This window comes from Sinocyclocheilus anshuiensis, unplaced genomic scaffold (assembly GCF_001515605.1).
Source record: "Sinocyclocheilus anshuiensis isolate Anshui unplaced genomic scaffold, SAMN03320099.WGS_v1.1 scaffold154, whole genome shotgun sequence".
Classification (NCBI taxonomy): Eukaryota; Metazoa; Chordata; class Actinopteri; order Cypriniformes; family Cyprinidae; genus Sinocyclocheilus; species Sinocyclocheilus anshuiensis.
This window is the reverse complement of record NW_015546101.1, coordinates 3230756-3246418: the sequence shown is the minus strand read 5'-3', so window position 1 is coordinate 3246418 and position 15663 is coordinate 3230756. Positions and strand designations below refer to the sequence as shown.

Below are 15663 nucleotides of genomic sequence, written 5' to 3'. Positions count from 1 at the left end.
TCATATATGAACAGATTTTTACGTGCACCTCTAGTTTTCTCTTCCTCTTCTCTAAAGCAGCGCAGCATGGCCTCTCCCCCTTTGCTGCCTTTTCCCGAGGATGGGGTTTATCTGGGTTTGTTACGTCACAAACCTGGGAAGTAACTTGTTGTAGTCCCTACCAGCCGTTTTTGTAGGCAAACTGACAGAATTTTAAAAGACTATATCTCCGTTTGCATTGAACTTTCAGCTTCGTAACTTTGCAGATATTGTTCATGCTCATGCTTCATGCTTCAGCAACATTACACACTATCGTTAAAAAAATGAAATCGCACTTTGTATGGGGAAACATCAAATTCTCCAAAACTGTTCACTAAGCTTACGATTAAATTTCATATTTGAAATCACCAATGAAATCTGGCAACAACTGTGTCATAAATGTATAGTTTCTTTTGCTCAAATAGCGTTATAAAAAGCTTATTTCTTAGGCTAGATCAGCCAGTGAGCATGTGCAGTCCTAGGCACACGTCTCAGAACACTGACTGTTTCTATAGGAACTTTTTTTTTGTTTTTTCTAATTAATGCTCAAAAATCAAGACCAGCACACAAAAAATAATACAACAATCAACATAAAAATTATAAACAATAATAAAGAATAAAGTAAAAACAAATAAAGAAGAAGAAAAAGGGGGGGGGGTGTTTAATACATTACAAACTGAAAAAATAAAATTGAGACTTACATATCATTAAAGATAGGAAAAGAGTTACAGACAGATAAAGTTTTTAAAGCTTTTTTGTTCTGAGACAACTGGATCGATGAAAGGTATTCTTTTCAAATTCTTGTATAAAAACAAGAAAGTTTGCATACATAATCTACCAACAAAGTATCAACCAAATTAAGAGAAACCGGTGACAAAGGATGGGTACCTCTCAGTAAAGCAACAACAGCTGATGGGATAGACCCCATAACAATGGAAAATTATTTTGGAGAGACAGGAGATTGAAAGTGATCTAAAAATTCTTTATATGAAAATAACAACCCCTGAGAGTTCATTAACTGACTGATCAACAGTATGTTTTTATCAAACCGACTCTGAAAAAATATGGATTTATTTTTGTATAAAACATTACAGTGTTTCTATAGCAACCGGGACTTCTAATGGTAGTTTCCACATTCAAAACTATACGAGTGACACGTCTTGGGTATTCTATAGTCTTCTCATCTCCCTATAATAAGACAATCTCTGGTAAGCCTTCTCTGCGCAGACGGTTCTTCAATGCGGAAGTAAGCCTATGGACGAGATTTCTGGTTCATTAGCCGTTGTAGGGAAATAACAAGAAGAATAGTCAAGCAGCAAAACGAGGTGTTTTGTACAGCTAAAAATAGCTGGACGCAGATGACACCAGAAGCCAGTCCCATAAAAATTACAAATGGCAGCGCCCACTCTTACGGTAAGAATAAGGTGAAGAAACAAAGCAACCTCGGTGTCCGATCGCAGGCCTTCCCACTCCTTGAGTTCTCTCCAGCGCTGGAAAGCTGATCTGATATTTACACGGGTCCTACTTCTTGCCTTATTGTAAGCCTTCTTTTGTTCCGCAGACATTTTCCTCTTTTGTTTTTTATCCGCCATCTCCATCTTTCTGTCGCTCGGCTAGGCTAATGTCCGTCCTGTGCACTGAGCGATCTCTCATCCCCATCAAGAGTAGACACGCCCCTTACTACTGATTGGCTACCACTTTGTTTTGGTACTCGGCCCGACTCAGTTTTCTAAAGCGTTTTTGAAAAAAATACATACCCCACCTTTAATGCGCATCTCGTATATGAAAAGCATTTTAGGGGGCCTTTGGCATTTGGGGGCCCAAGGTGGTCACCTACTTTTGCCTAATGGGTAAGTCCACCCCTGTGTCCCACCCTCACTCAATTGTTTCTTTTTTGTTGTCAGTAAAATACTCTCATGTGTGCATTAAAATCAAGTTAGTATTATTTCTTACCACAAGGAAGGAAATGTCATTTCACCTGGTTTGCAATCCAAATAACACATAGAACAGGAAAAAAACAAAGAACAATAAGGATGAGAATAACATCGCTTATAATAAAACTGTAGCAAGTGGAAAAGTGATAAGTGAAAGGTTCTCCAAGTCATCAGTGCAATGTGTGTAGACTCATGGTTGTGATGTAATCATAATGATTTCTGAACGGCATGTTTTTTCAGCCTAGTTTGGACTTGGTGGACTTATTTGTAAATCTAGTTTTCCATGATATTCTATGATTTGACCATTTTATTGATAGGCCCAGATGACAGAAGATGATGGGGAAAAGAGTAGTACTCGAAAATGATGCAAGCCAGATTTGACCTTATGTTTGGCTTCATAAGTAACGCAATTCAACATGTCAGATCATGTGTGCTGAACTCTAGGCCACAGCTCAGATGCCACTAATTAAATGATGCCATCATCATTGATCTGAGACAAAGTTAGATGTACAGCACATCTGTGTGACTGGACATTACAGTCATTTCTAATTTCCCTGGAATCTAAAAATCTATTTTCTTCTCTTTTAAAAAAAATTTAAATAATAATTGTATGTATTCTAGATGCCCAAATACTGTTACCCTCGACACTGTCAATTAAATGATGTTTCTCCTTATGCTCTTGGATTGGCTTGTAAGTGTGTCACAGTCTATTAATGGTGAAACTGTCTCTTGATGCAACCCACACCTGCTCCTCTGTCCTAATTGAATATGTGATTTGACAATTTCTTATGTGTGTCTTTGTAGTCAGGATACTCACTCTCTCTCTCTTCAGCCCAGCCTCTTTTAACTGCAGGTGTGTATGTGTTTCACAAATGGTTTTAGAGGTATTATAGAATTATTCATCAATCATGAATGTCTTCATATAACAGGGGTGCGCACTGTGCTTTCTTCCTCTTAGTTTCTTTTTCCTCTCTCTCCAGGCCCACTTGGGAAAACTTTATTATGCTTTGGTCTGACAGAGAAATATACTGATAAAAGATAATTGCCTGGCTTGACTCCTGCATTGATATGAAAATGAGATCTAAATTATACAGTATGGTTTAAAGGTTAGTTGAAGGTTATTTCTGAAGGGAAGCTATGAAAAGAGAAAGCAGCTATGTTTGCTGTGCATGCTGTGTGCTTGTGTGAATATATTTTTGTGTGTGATCAACGTGATCTCATGATAATTCGTATGTATTTTACGTAAAATGTGGTTCTATAAAACGTACATTTACTTACGTTTTTACAGGCACTAAAACGTACAATACTTACGTATTTTCCGCATCTAAACGTACAAATACTGACGTATTTTCAGAATTTAAACGTACAAAACTGACGTATTGACACCTAAAAATTAATCCTTATGAATATTGAAATCGCGGCATTAATTTGATTAGTTTTTAGTTGTCATATGAATTACCTTGTTTTCAATTGCATTATTAAATTGTTTAACGTTACTCATTTACTTATGAAATGATAGCATTTCGTTTTGTTGTGATTTCTGCTGCCAGCTCGTTTCCAAGTCATGTTAATCGTGCTCTGTAATCCAAATCTTCCAAATCCATACGACTGCGAGGAACAGACCCAAATCCAAGCCTTTATTCTGCGATCTGCTTCTCCATCCCTAGCAGCGAGTCCAGTGACTGAGCAGCAAATCCCGCGCTGACTGACGCGCTCTTTACGAATTCAAATGTTGCCGCTTCAAACGACAAAAGATACGTAAATATTTTTACGTTTTTTAGCTAAAAATACGTAGCGATTTGTACGTTCTAAACGTTGAAATACGTCTAAATTGTACGTTTTAGCATTAATAAAAACGTACAAAAGTGTACGTTTTGTGCTTGTAAATGTTACGTATTAATACCTACGTATAAACATGAGACCAGGCTGGTGTGATCCATGAACCAGGAGGTTAGACACATTTGAAAGGCTAATTTTTAGTGGATGCAGCTTTGCACTCTACTGACAAAGTGAGGGTCTCCAATGGGACTCGAACGATAGTAAATCAATTATTTACAGGCAAATTAGGCCTGATGTCTCTGTAAACACTTTTAGCACAGGCTGGAACAGACCAATGTTTTTGTATGTCACTCTCTGACATGTTGACTCCTCTCGTATCGTTCTCTGTAAAATGCCTGTTAGCTAATGAGCACAGCACTGTGCATGAGATTGCAGGTGTTCTTTGGTTTTCAGCATGAGCGCAGAATAAGCTCAGGTTTGTATTGAGATGTGTAGGAGGCAGTAAAGAGAGATGATAGGCACTCCAGGGGGCCGGAGGAAATTACCTGCCTCGTTGTCTGCTCAGAAGACCCATGCTATTAACAGCAGGGGGGAGCATCTAAACCCTTGCATGTTACCACGGTAACCTACAGCCCAGTGCTTATGAAGAATTTTCACATGTACAATGTGGGATGATTTTAGCTCTTACAAGTCATACTTTTAACTCTTAGTGTAGCTGAGGAATAAATAGGCAGGTTCAGCGCTTTCTGCCTTACAGATTGCCATATGTATATGTGTGTTTCAGTCTGTCGATAGATAACATAGACCTTGTTTTTTATTTCATTTGCATGTATGAATTTAAATATGCATATAAAATATTTGAAAAAGAAACAAAATTGGTGTAGTTACACCAGACAATCATACATATATTATAAATGATCAAAACAATATATACACAACTTCTGTGAGATACTGTATATATATATATATATATATATATATACGTATATATATGAAACAAGATTGTGTATATATTGTTTTGATCATTTATAATATATGTATGATTGTCTGGTGTTGTATTACATGACTGGAAGAAATTGTTGAGCTATTCCCATGAGGGTTAAACCAAGCTGCCTAACTGCATCATTGGAGAGTTGTCTATAATGTTTGCACAGGAAGCTGCTCTAATGGATTCAACTTGAGCTTCCCATTAATGCTCGTGTGTCTAAAGACAGAAACATCAGTGGCATCAAGCAGTGTAAAGGCCTATTTACAGCACCACTCTACCTGATCTGTCTGTACAGCCCATCTCTGCTTGCTTCAGATTTCATCCTTTCCATTCCCCTGCAAAAGTTCAATAATTTATCCTTCCTCTCTACCAAGCACACTTTTTATGTAGAATCCAGATGAGCCTTGTCTATGCCATCTGACTCCCTAGAGTAGTACACCTGTGATGGGCTGATGGGATGTATCGATCACCTGCAGCTAATCATTCCATAGTGTGTCCTCCGGGGGCTGATGGGAACCGTTTTCCCACTTCTTTTTTAATTATTGCCAGGGCCCCATGGGCACTAATCCATGAGTCTTGCTCTGATATTCGCCTGATGTATGCTGCTTTGATTTCTCTGACCCTACAAGGAGTGAAGAGATTGGAAGACGCTACTGGAATCTTAATGCTCAATGCAAATCTCTGTGGAAGACTTCACTGCAAAGAGAGATGTGGGAGATCAAAAGAGACTCGCACAACACATAGCAGTGTTTTGTTATGCATCAGCTGCTTTGTTTCTTTGAAGAGACTCAGGCATATGAAGTAACTTAAAAGCTGATGAGTGTTCAGTGGCTGCTACATCTAGTTCACTTTGCATATAAATTACAATGCAAAACTGCATAATACAATTAATCATCATTCTGGTTAGCAATCTAGCATATGGAGGTGTATATATGTGAGAATACTAGCTATAAAAATACACGGTACAGTTAATCTTCATTTCTTTTCTCATGAGGCCAGGTCAGCAGCGTTTTTTTCAAAGATCCTATTAATTTTTTTCCATAATTGTGTAAGAATGAATAAGCATGTTGTTCATTGCTTCAAAGAAAGCATCTTCAGTTATGAGCAGTAGCAGTATCCATATGGCTCATCACATATGTATTTCTCAAGTCAATTAAATTGTCTGGTCATTAGGATGTGTTATTTAGATTAGTTTTCATATGTTCCTTTAAAGTGTACATGGTGTCGTAGTATTGTGTGTTCACAAACAGATTAACTTAAAATTTCATGCATATGATATTCTGTTCATTTTCATGTAATAAAATAAAAATGTTCTTTTCATAACAGACTGTCATATACATATTAAAAAAATCATAAATATGGCAACATTTTTACTCTGACCTGTACTCTGAACTTTAACCTATGCATGCTGTTTTTAATGTGTTCGTGCTGGACGTACTATGTGGAGAGTTTGTTTTCTGTAAGCTCTAAATACCACAGAATATGAGAAAAATTCGAATTTGCTCAGTGATCAGCTGCTGTTGATTTAAATGATCCCTCTCTCCTTTCATCCTCTCTGTGCTGGTCTGTAGATAAGAGCAACTTGGGCTGAAGAGAGGGCACAGGGTCTGGATCCAGCGGTTTCATGTGCTCAGCCAAATCACAACAGTTTTGAAGGTAAACAAGCACATAGTTCTGCATAAGCGTTAATGTATGTCAGCCCGGTCATGCCTGCAAAATGAAGCCTGACACGCTGATGTGAAGGGCATATGTAAATTAGCGTATGTATGCTCTCATTAGTAATCATACATATTTGTAGGTAAAGTGTGGTTCTAGCACACATTTTAATATGTTCACATAGGCATAAAAATAGTCAAAAAATGCATGGTACATATTACATATGAACAGATTTGGAAATGTTTACAAAACCTTTTAGGTTAATAGAATATAGCATTCAAGGTGTTAGTAGATTTATTTTATTGTATCTAATGAATGTGCTTAATTTAAAAATATATATGTTTACAATGTCTGTATAATAGTATGTTGTAACTAAAGTTATTTTCACTTTACAATGATCTCTTTACAATTATTTTATTGTAAATTATGTAGTTTATTTTATGTTGTTGGTTAGCTGATGGTTAGGGTTGGTGTTAGGAGCTCAAAAATATCAACATAATATAAAATATAGTTGTACATATTTGTTAAATAAATATAATGTAAAAGAGTCAGAAGATTTTTACATTTCTAAAACGGTGCATCTGTAAATAACATTTTAATTACTGTCAATAAATGAGTATCCAGACATACGGAAATGTATGTGTAAATGTTACATACGCATATCCATGAATATTAATGAGACTACCAGAACTACCAGAGATTGGTTGCCAGGGAAAACATTCAAACATACAGTTTAACAGTCATATTTGAGTGCAGAATGCTGCTATTGATTAATCAGAATCAAGTCTTTCAGCGAGCAGTGTAATAAAATGGCATAACAAATAGAGGAAATTAAAGCCACCTTTAAACTATCTTGTAACTATACTTGTTTCAAATGTGATAAAAGAACAATACGCCCATTGATGGTGTTGATAAACTGCCATACGGCCAATTAAAAACAGCCGTTCCAATTCACTGCCTACTTTTATCAAGATAAAACACAATATACTGACTCAACAGCTCAGCATGTTTGTCCTCGGTGTTGATAAACTGCCATACGGCCAATTAAAAACAGCCGTTCCAACAATTCCACAGAAGACCACAGAAGACTTCCCCAGAGCCTCACAAAGATCCATTTCCTCTTGCTGCATGCATGTGTTTGGCACCAGAGATTGAGCTATTGGACAGGGTGCTGAGTGTCCACCCAAAGAGGGTAATGTCTCCCTGTTGCCACTGGAGCTTAACGCCTGCTCAGCATCTCAGAGGCCCAGACACACCTATTGAGCGCTTTTATCGTAGCTTGGCTCTCCTCGTTTGAAACAATATAGGCTGACTGCTGCTATTGATTTTAGCGGATTGTACTGTGCTTTCCTCTGAGTCTGTCTGCTATATTAAGAAATCATTCGTCCTCCTGATGGCAAAACTTCCTCCTGAGGCAACGTGCAGGCCTCTAATAGCCCTAGTATTACTCATGTTAATTGATTGGGTGGCAGTGAGGGGTTGAGGAGGAGAGAAATTATGGCCCTTTTGAGAAGAAATCAACACAAGTGGCAGTAATTAGCGAGGAGAGAAACTAGCTGTAATTGAAAGAGCCTCAGTCATCGACTATTCTTAACAGCAGCCTAAAGGAGCGCACGGGAACGAGTGTAATCGAATGCTCCGTGTCTATAGATTTCCCTTCGGCAGAAAATTCACATCAGATGGTGAAGAAATTAAGATATGTGTGTTTGGACTTGGGATGTATGTGGTAATGTTCATCCTTGGCAAGCCTGTGTTGTTAAACTCCCCACGCTGAAGACTTTGGAAATGCACCCTGTTAAGTCTGGCGAGCAGAGTTCGAAATTTCAGATGTGGGTTGCTTTTCAGATCAGCTCCTCATAGTGTCTCTCTAAAGCCAAGTCTCCATACATCACCTCAGTTTGGGGGAGAGGGCACATCTGGGCCGCATAAAGCTTGGTGCAGTCATGCATATTTAGATATACAAGCCTCTTGTATTACTGTTGATTAGGACGCACATGGTGGCCGCTCTTTTGCCAGAGTCGAGTGGGAAAGAGTTTTCAGCCATTTGGGAAGAGAGAAATGGCTAAACCATCTGGCAAGTGACTCCACATTCTCATCCAAATCTAAGGACGTTCGTGTGCATGTCTGTCGTCCCTCTTCGAAACTTTCTGTGAACCTCTGATAAATAGTCCACCGTGCCTCTGTGTCTGTCAGCGGTCCACAGTGTGTTAAATGTTTTTTTTCATTGAAAACCAGAGTTCATCTGTTTTGTCCCTTTCACTGTCATCTAGATGATAAACCGCCCTGCTGAATGTTATACTTCTACAAATATGATAACACCATGATGGCATAAAAATACAAGCAATTTACTAGTCTTCACAGAACATCATCTCCCCACAACTTCACCAGCTTGGTTTGTCTCAGAGCCCTGAACCACAGACCGCTTAAACGCTTGACACATAATATCCTCTCAGTGACTACATCACATTAACAACACAGGCCGAAGGGACCGGGGCTTCTGGCTGAGCTTGCATGAAATTTATGATGTATGTTTTATTTGTGGGTCTCGCTGAAATTTGGTTTGAATCTAGTGGAAAATCCCATTTACACTCCATTTCCCGTCCTCCACGAGGACTAAGATGCGGGGCAGCACTTTAATTTGCTAATGGAGCGTTAGCTTTGTTGCACTGCATTGTGATTCATTATGCCTTGTTGTTTAGGCTTAGTGTTTTCATTTCTTCATTTTTAGTGTCGGAGGTGCAGCAGGCTGGGTTGCGGTAGCAAGTGGCTAGGACTGTCTATTATCTGTAGCCTCCTGCAAGGACAAAGCTGCGTGATCTGTCCAACAGAACCCTGGCGGAGGCCATAACTACAGCCCATAAAGGCCTCAGAGGTGAGCCAGCATCTGTCAGGTTAATCGTTCCCCCTACTGTTGATCCTTTTTTTTTCTTATAACAAATTTATTTGTGCTTATCTTTTCTGTACCATTGTACTGCCTTTAACAACACAGATAATTTATATGGTCACGGAGCTAATTTTCATAATGTTTTCTATATTATCAGAGGGAAAAATTAACCCAGGAATATATTTACATAGCAGGCATGAATGGTAACGGCTTGCTAATTGCCTGTTAGATGATTAATAAGCTTATAGAGATGCTAATGAACAAAGTACTCACTGTTTCAGAGGTGCTCTGGCAGTGCGTGTGTTTTGGCAGCTTAATTAGGGAGATAATTACATACTTGTTGATGCTGCTCTCCAAGCAAATGCCATCAAACATTAAAATTCATTAAGTTGAAATACAGCAATGCGGACTAATCAAGGTGAAGTGTGAGCACTTGGATTGTCTCAGAGGGAAATACAGAGGACCTTTAGAGTGACAGCTCGGATGATTGCTGTAGTGTGAGCTCTCCCTTGATGGAAAGATCAGCACAATTAGATAAAGCTATTTAAATATTATATTTTAAGCTTTAATGCATGTGTATACATTATGTACACTGATGAGCCATTACATTATGACCACCCCTAGCCGAGAGCATTAGGCATGCCTGGCAACCAAGATCATCGAGATTGAACCGTTGATGATTGGAAGAAAGTGGCCTGGTCTGTCGAATCAAGATTCCTGGTGCATCACGTTGATGGCTGAGCGTGTTGGTGTTGTTATGATCCATTTGATTAAACCTAATGGTATGGTTTGAGTCTGTGGATGAGCAGTGTAGCCAAGTTGTAAAGATCTGAGTTGGTGACCGAAAGGTCCAGGTGTGAACCCTGTAAGGGGCGCTCCATCACCACTGTGTATTTGTGCAAGACACTTAGTTCTAGCTTGCTCTAGGGGGGCTGTTCATGTACTTAAGTATGCTGTAAGTCACTATAGATAAAAATGTCAGTTCAGCTGCAAAGCACATGAAAGGATTTGTTTTAAAAGGAACAGTGAGCACTACAATCTCATTGACCACATTTATCTGCTCACTAACATTCTAAGAAGTGGAAAGAACTAAGTGGAATAAAAAAAGAAAAGCTTTTTCTCTTGATACTTTTCTTTCTCTATTCTGCGCGGTAGAGTTGCCAAATGAGCTTATTGCCCTTTGAGCTAATGTTCGGAAAGGTTGTTGTAATTCTTATTATTACCTCTCATTAGGGAGCAACAAAATCGCCCCCTTAATCAAACTCACTTTGTATCTCAACTAATGTGCTGTGTGCACAACACATTCATATACTGGCCCTCTCAGCAGAGTCCAATAAAAGTTATTCATTTGTAAAGCACCTTAAAACATTGCAAAATTACCTTTTTAGGAGTGTTGATGCTTTGTGAAACATAAAACAGGCTGTCGCCTTTAATGAATAACTCTTACACTAACGTGACACAGAGCACAGCATTGCTAAATTGCATAAACATTATAACCACTCATAAAACTCAATGAGTCCTCTCTTGTTTACCACAGTTTGGTTGCAGTGTTTGCCTAATTTAATGTTACATGTCTTTTTTTCACTTTAATCATTACCATCTGGCTGCTGAAAATGAAAGTAGCACATCAATGGTCCAATCTGCAAGACAAATAGAAAACGGATGCCTGCATTATTTGGTAAAGCTCAGTAAAGAGCCTCTGGATTAGAAGTAAAGATAACGCTGCTGAGCACATGCCACTGGCACGCTGTCAGATCACAGGCTTTAAGCTGAAGTGATTGGTATAATTTTTTATGTTAATTACAGTGCGGACAGAGGGGAGATCAGTTCGGTCTGGCATTTGCACAGTTCTGTAATTATAGATCAATCTGGCTGAGGAGTTGCGTAATCCATCCACACTTACAGTATATGTCTTGCTCTAGGGAGGATGTGTGTCTGAGTGCTGTAATACAGGATCAGATGAAGAGCTAATCTGAGATAGCGGGACAGACTGTAAGGCTGACCTCAGATCAGTGTTTGGAGTGGCCTCTTAGACTCAGACAAAACACTTTAATATGCTTGTCATTCAAATCAACATCTTGCATCTCTGTTTACTTTATTCCATCATTCAGACTGGTCATAGTAGTCGAATTTGCTGGATGAATCTCTCCTATTATCTCATTTCTGTAAACTATGGGTTGATCAGAGACAAGAGCAAAGACCTGAGCTAAGCAAACCTTTATTCTAGGCTGGTATCCAGGCTTGCTATACCATTAAGATGTCTAATACATTCTGATGTCAAGCTTATATTGTCAAATAAAGAAAAATGCTTTAAAACCTGTTGGAGAACGTATTGTTGAGGCATACTGGAAAGGACGTATTTGAGCCGTATCAAAGTAATAAAGATAAATGGCTGTTGGAAGTCTGACTTTTTCTCTACAAAGCACTGTGGGAGAACCGTCACACCTCACTGTGTTTCAAAACTTTTCAGTGTAGTGCACCACCCAAAAAATATTGCATTTCAACAAGCCCATTTTCAGAAGGGATGGATGGATGGATGGATGAATGGATAGATAAATATTATGTTGTCCTAAAGACAACTGTCTACCGATTTGTGTAGTTTAGTCATACACATACATTAGGAAATAGACTGCTAATTTTCCCCCAATGTTCCTAAAGGTAAAGTAAACAGCTTGAATGGATTCAGATAAATAGCATCAGAAAATGTATGAAGCGATAAACAAAGCTCCTGCATTATCCAGTGTTATGAATATATAATTTCTATATATGCTGCTAACAGATAAGCCCCTGGGGAGGCAATAAATGACTTGGCAACCTGTGATATTTATGCATGAAATTCCTGTTACATTATGAATGCATATATTTAGATGTGGCATCACAGTGACAGGTTCAAGGTAACTGAGTGTTCACATGATTCTGCCCTCCTTTCTCAACCTACACACTGACATTTGCACCGAATATTAGTTTATGGAAAATTACATTAGCTTAACACATTTGAATGGAAGGAACATGTGTTTGTTCACCTCTCACAAGAACTTCTGCCTCTAATTTCCTGTATCAACATGCAGCCAGTGAATGTGTGCCTACACTATCAACAAAAACAGCTTGATGAGAGTGCCACTCCACTGCATCAACCAGGCCAGATCTTAATCACTCTTCTCTCAGAAGCGTTAAAGAGCTCTATCAGTGTTGATCTGTTGCCACTGAAAAAGTGATCTGAGAATAGTAGAGTGTGACTCACACTAAATGTTGATAGTCCTCAGTTCATTTATAGTGCAGCAGATTGTGTTGCTGTGGTGCGTGAGAATCGCATGAACTGAGTTCTTCATTCTAATACACTCACATGGAAAGTGAGCAGAAGTGCAGGAGTGAAGAGAACCTGCCTCTGACAGGTGGTTCAGCTGACAGTTAAAAGCGACAAAGAAAAAAAAGTTCAAAGCTGTCACTGTGACGGTACCTTTTGGTCAGGGGTGCCTTAAGATAACTAAAGGCCCCTGGGCTACAGCATTACAGTAGGCCCCCGACCCCAGAAAACCTTTTTTTTCTTCTTCTTTTTTTAAACTTCCTAACACTTATTTGTCAAATTTCGTTTTTTTTTTGTCTTGTTAATATGCCAGTTAACATTCACAACACTGTTCTGCGTAAAATGTGAATATAAGCGAATCTGCAAATTCACTCTTTGCCACAAGGTGGCGCTTGTGGAACAGCAGAATTATATAGCTGTTACATAAAGTAAACACTACATTATTACGGGCATTATACGGAGGTAATATGCAAGGAAAATGCCATCAAAACTTTCCTGGCTGAAATGTGAGTTTACAGGTATGATTTAAACACCATAAATCACACAAAATATTAATTATTCATCATCAGTAGATCAAAACAACACGGCATGTTGGCATAAATGTGGGTTATTTGGTGATTGCTAACTGCGTTTTTATTTTGAAACATGACGTGCTCACGTTTAATTAGTTAAATCACAGCCGTATAAAGTTTAATGATCACATTTAAGCAATAGGACAATTCCTATTTTTCCATCCCCAGATTTAAAATTGAGACTTTGAAGCAGCACTATTTATGGAACACAGATGACACACAGATTACATCCAAGCAAGTTACTGAACTCTCACTGTATGACATAACAGAACGTTGTCCGATCCAGTTCCTTTCACACAGCAGTGTTGTGTTTCTGTTAATCTGCGTGTTGACATAAAGATACTCTCGTGCTGCGGTTATTTACTAGCGAATGGATTGTACATTCCGCTTACAGTATATCGATGGAACACGTGGAACATACCAACTATACAAACTGTGTGGGGGAACCTAAACTGAGCCATTCACTATATAGGCTACTACAACCAGTGCGTCGCTGAAAATGAGTGTGTGAGTTTGTTTACAGAATGCTGTTGTCACTGCTGCAAACTCCCATATAAATAATTATTCAAAAAATATAATTTCCCTGCAGCCAGTGGGCCCCCTTTCCAGTGTAGGCCCCTGGGCTTCAGCCCCTTGAAGCCCGTGCATTAATGTGCCCCTGCTTTTGGTACAAAAGCTAAAATGCACATCTTTGTACCTTATTAACCCCAGAATGTACCATAAAAGGTACATATTAGTACTTTGAAAGTACATATTAGTACCTGAAGTGTACATACTACCTTTTGAAAGGGTACCATTTAGGGTAACAGAGTGTAGTTACAAAATTTATATTTTATTGATATGTGTTCTGCCATTCTCAGAGAGGAAAGGACATTTGATAGGTTTCTGTGAAAATAATGTAAGACCATGGGGTCCAAAATAGCACTTGCCTTTCATTGTATGACACATTTTTCAAAATATCTTAATTTGTGTTACACAGACAAATATCAATCATATAGGAACCCATACAGTCATACAACATGAGTGAATGAGTAAATGACACAATTTTCACAAAGGGTGCACGATCCCTTTAAATGTCCCTTTAAAAGCACAGATTGACATTTCATTTAACCAGGAGAGGAAAAAGAGAGAGTGGTATCAACCCCCTCAGCATCTAGTGTTATTGATTCTTGTTGTGCCAACATCTCATATGTGATCATTAGAGAACTTTATGTGAAGCTGTAAGATCATGACTGCAGAACATCACAATCCGTCTGAAAGAAAAAAGCATAAAGCTATTCAATCTGAACAACAAAGCATGAAACAGGCATAGATTGTGTCAGCTGTCAGCTTTATTTTTACAAATGTAAACATTGAGGGCCAAAATTAACAATTTAAAAATATATTTAGATTCTGTTTAGCAGATCTAATATTTTCTATACACATTCACTTTCCATTGGAAACACTGTCTATTTGAAAGTTTTTGAATAAATGCAACAGCATGTTTTCGGTTGAGAGCAGCTCCATTATAAAACAGACCATTAGACGACACTAACGCCTGTTATCGCTATGAATAAACAGCAAGTGTCTCATTATGCATCTGTGGTACTCCAGTACACACTGGGTCACTTTAGTAATTAATCACCTAATTACCAAGAGTGGTTTTTCTCGTCAACCAAGATGTGGTAATGATAAGGACAAATAAACAGCAGGGGTACAGAGGATAGAATTTCAATGTCAAAACAACAACGGACTAAACAAGTTGTAAAATAACATTTAGGTTGTTTTTTTAGGGTGTAACCAATATTTTATTTATTTATTTATTGTTATTTACATTCACAATAGAGCAAACAACTTGGGACTTGTTAAGCAATATCCTAAGTATGTACTGTATGCAACATTTGTTCTTCTATAGTAAAGGTTAAAAAACATTTGATTTCTAGTTTTACAGTGAGTTCTGTGCACAAAGTAAGTGGGAAAGAAGGAAAAACGTAATGAGCTGTCATTCTCGGCAGAATGAGATAGATACAGTGAGAATAAGAAAGGTGAAGATCTTGTCTCATCCTGGTAATATATGACACAAATGGGCACTGATCTGTCTCTCACCTTCTCTTTTTCTTCTCTTGCTATATAGAGAACTCAGACAGTGACAAGACATAAGAGAAAAGGATAAGGTGATGAATGGTGCTGCAGGATGGAAGCAGACAAAAACCAGAACAAGAGACGGAACCTGGTTTGAGTTGTGCGGGAAAAAAACAATTGTGAGTTGCATCTCCAAGCAGCACAGTAGTGGCGTTATTGAAAGAATCAGTGTTTTTGAACAAATCGTTTGAGTGAATAATTCAATGACTCGCACATAATGACAGTCACTTGTATGTATTAGAAGCATACATGTACTTTTTGATAATACAAGGTACCAGAGAAGCTGTTGACACACATACATATTCTCTGCTAGTGAGAAGGATGGCAGTGTGTGTGTGTGTGTGTCTGCAGCTGGCTGGCTGAGTGAGTGAGTGTGGAGTTGGTGGGATTAGGGGGAATTAAGTGTG

At 38.4% G+C, this 15663-nt stretch overlaps 1 long non-coding RNA gene across 1 annotated transcript in view; it reads left to right on the top strand.

The window, feature by feature from the left end:
- Positions 1-15330, top strand: part of LOC107700483 (uncharacterized) — a 16542-nt gene extending 1212 nt beyond the window's left edge. Inside the window, exons 2-3 of the long non-coding RNA XR_001635553.1 lie at positions 10087-10092; positions 15319-15330. This is a non-coding gene — a long non-coding RNA (uncharacterized LOC107700483). The remainder of the gene's footprint in view (positions 1-10086; positions 10093-15318) is intronic.
- The last annotated feature ends 333 nt before the right edge of the window (positions 15331-15663 follow it).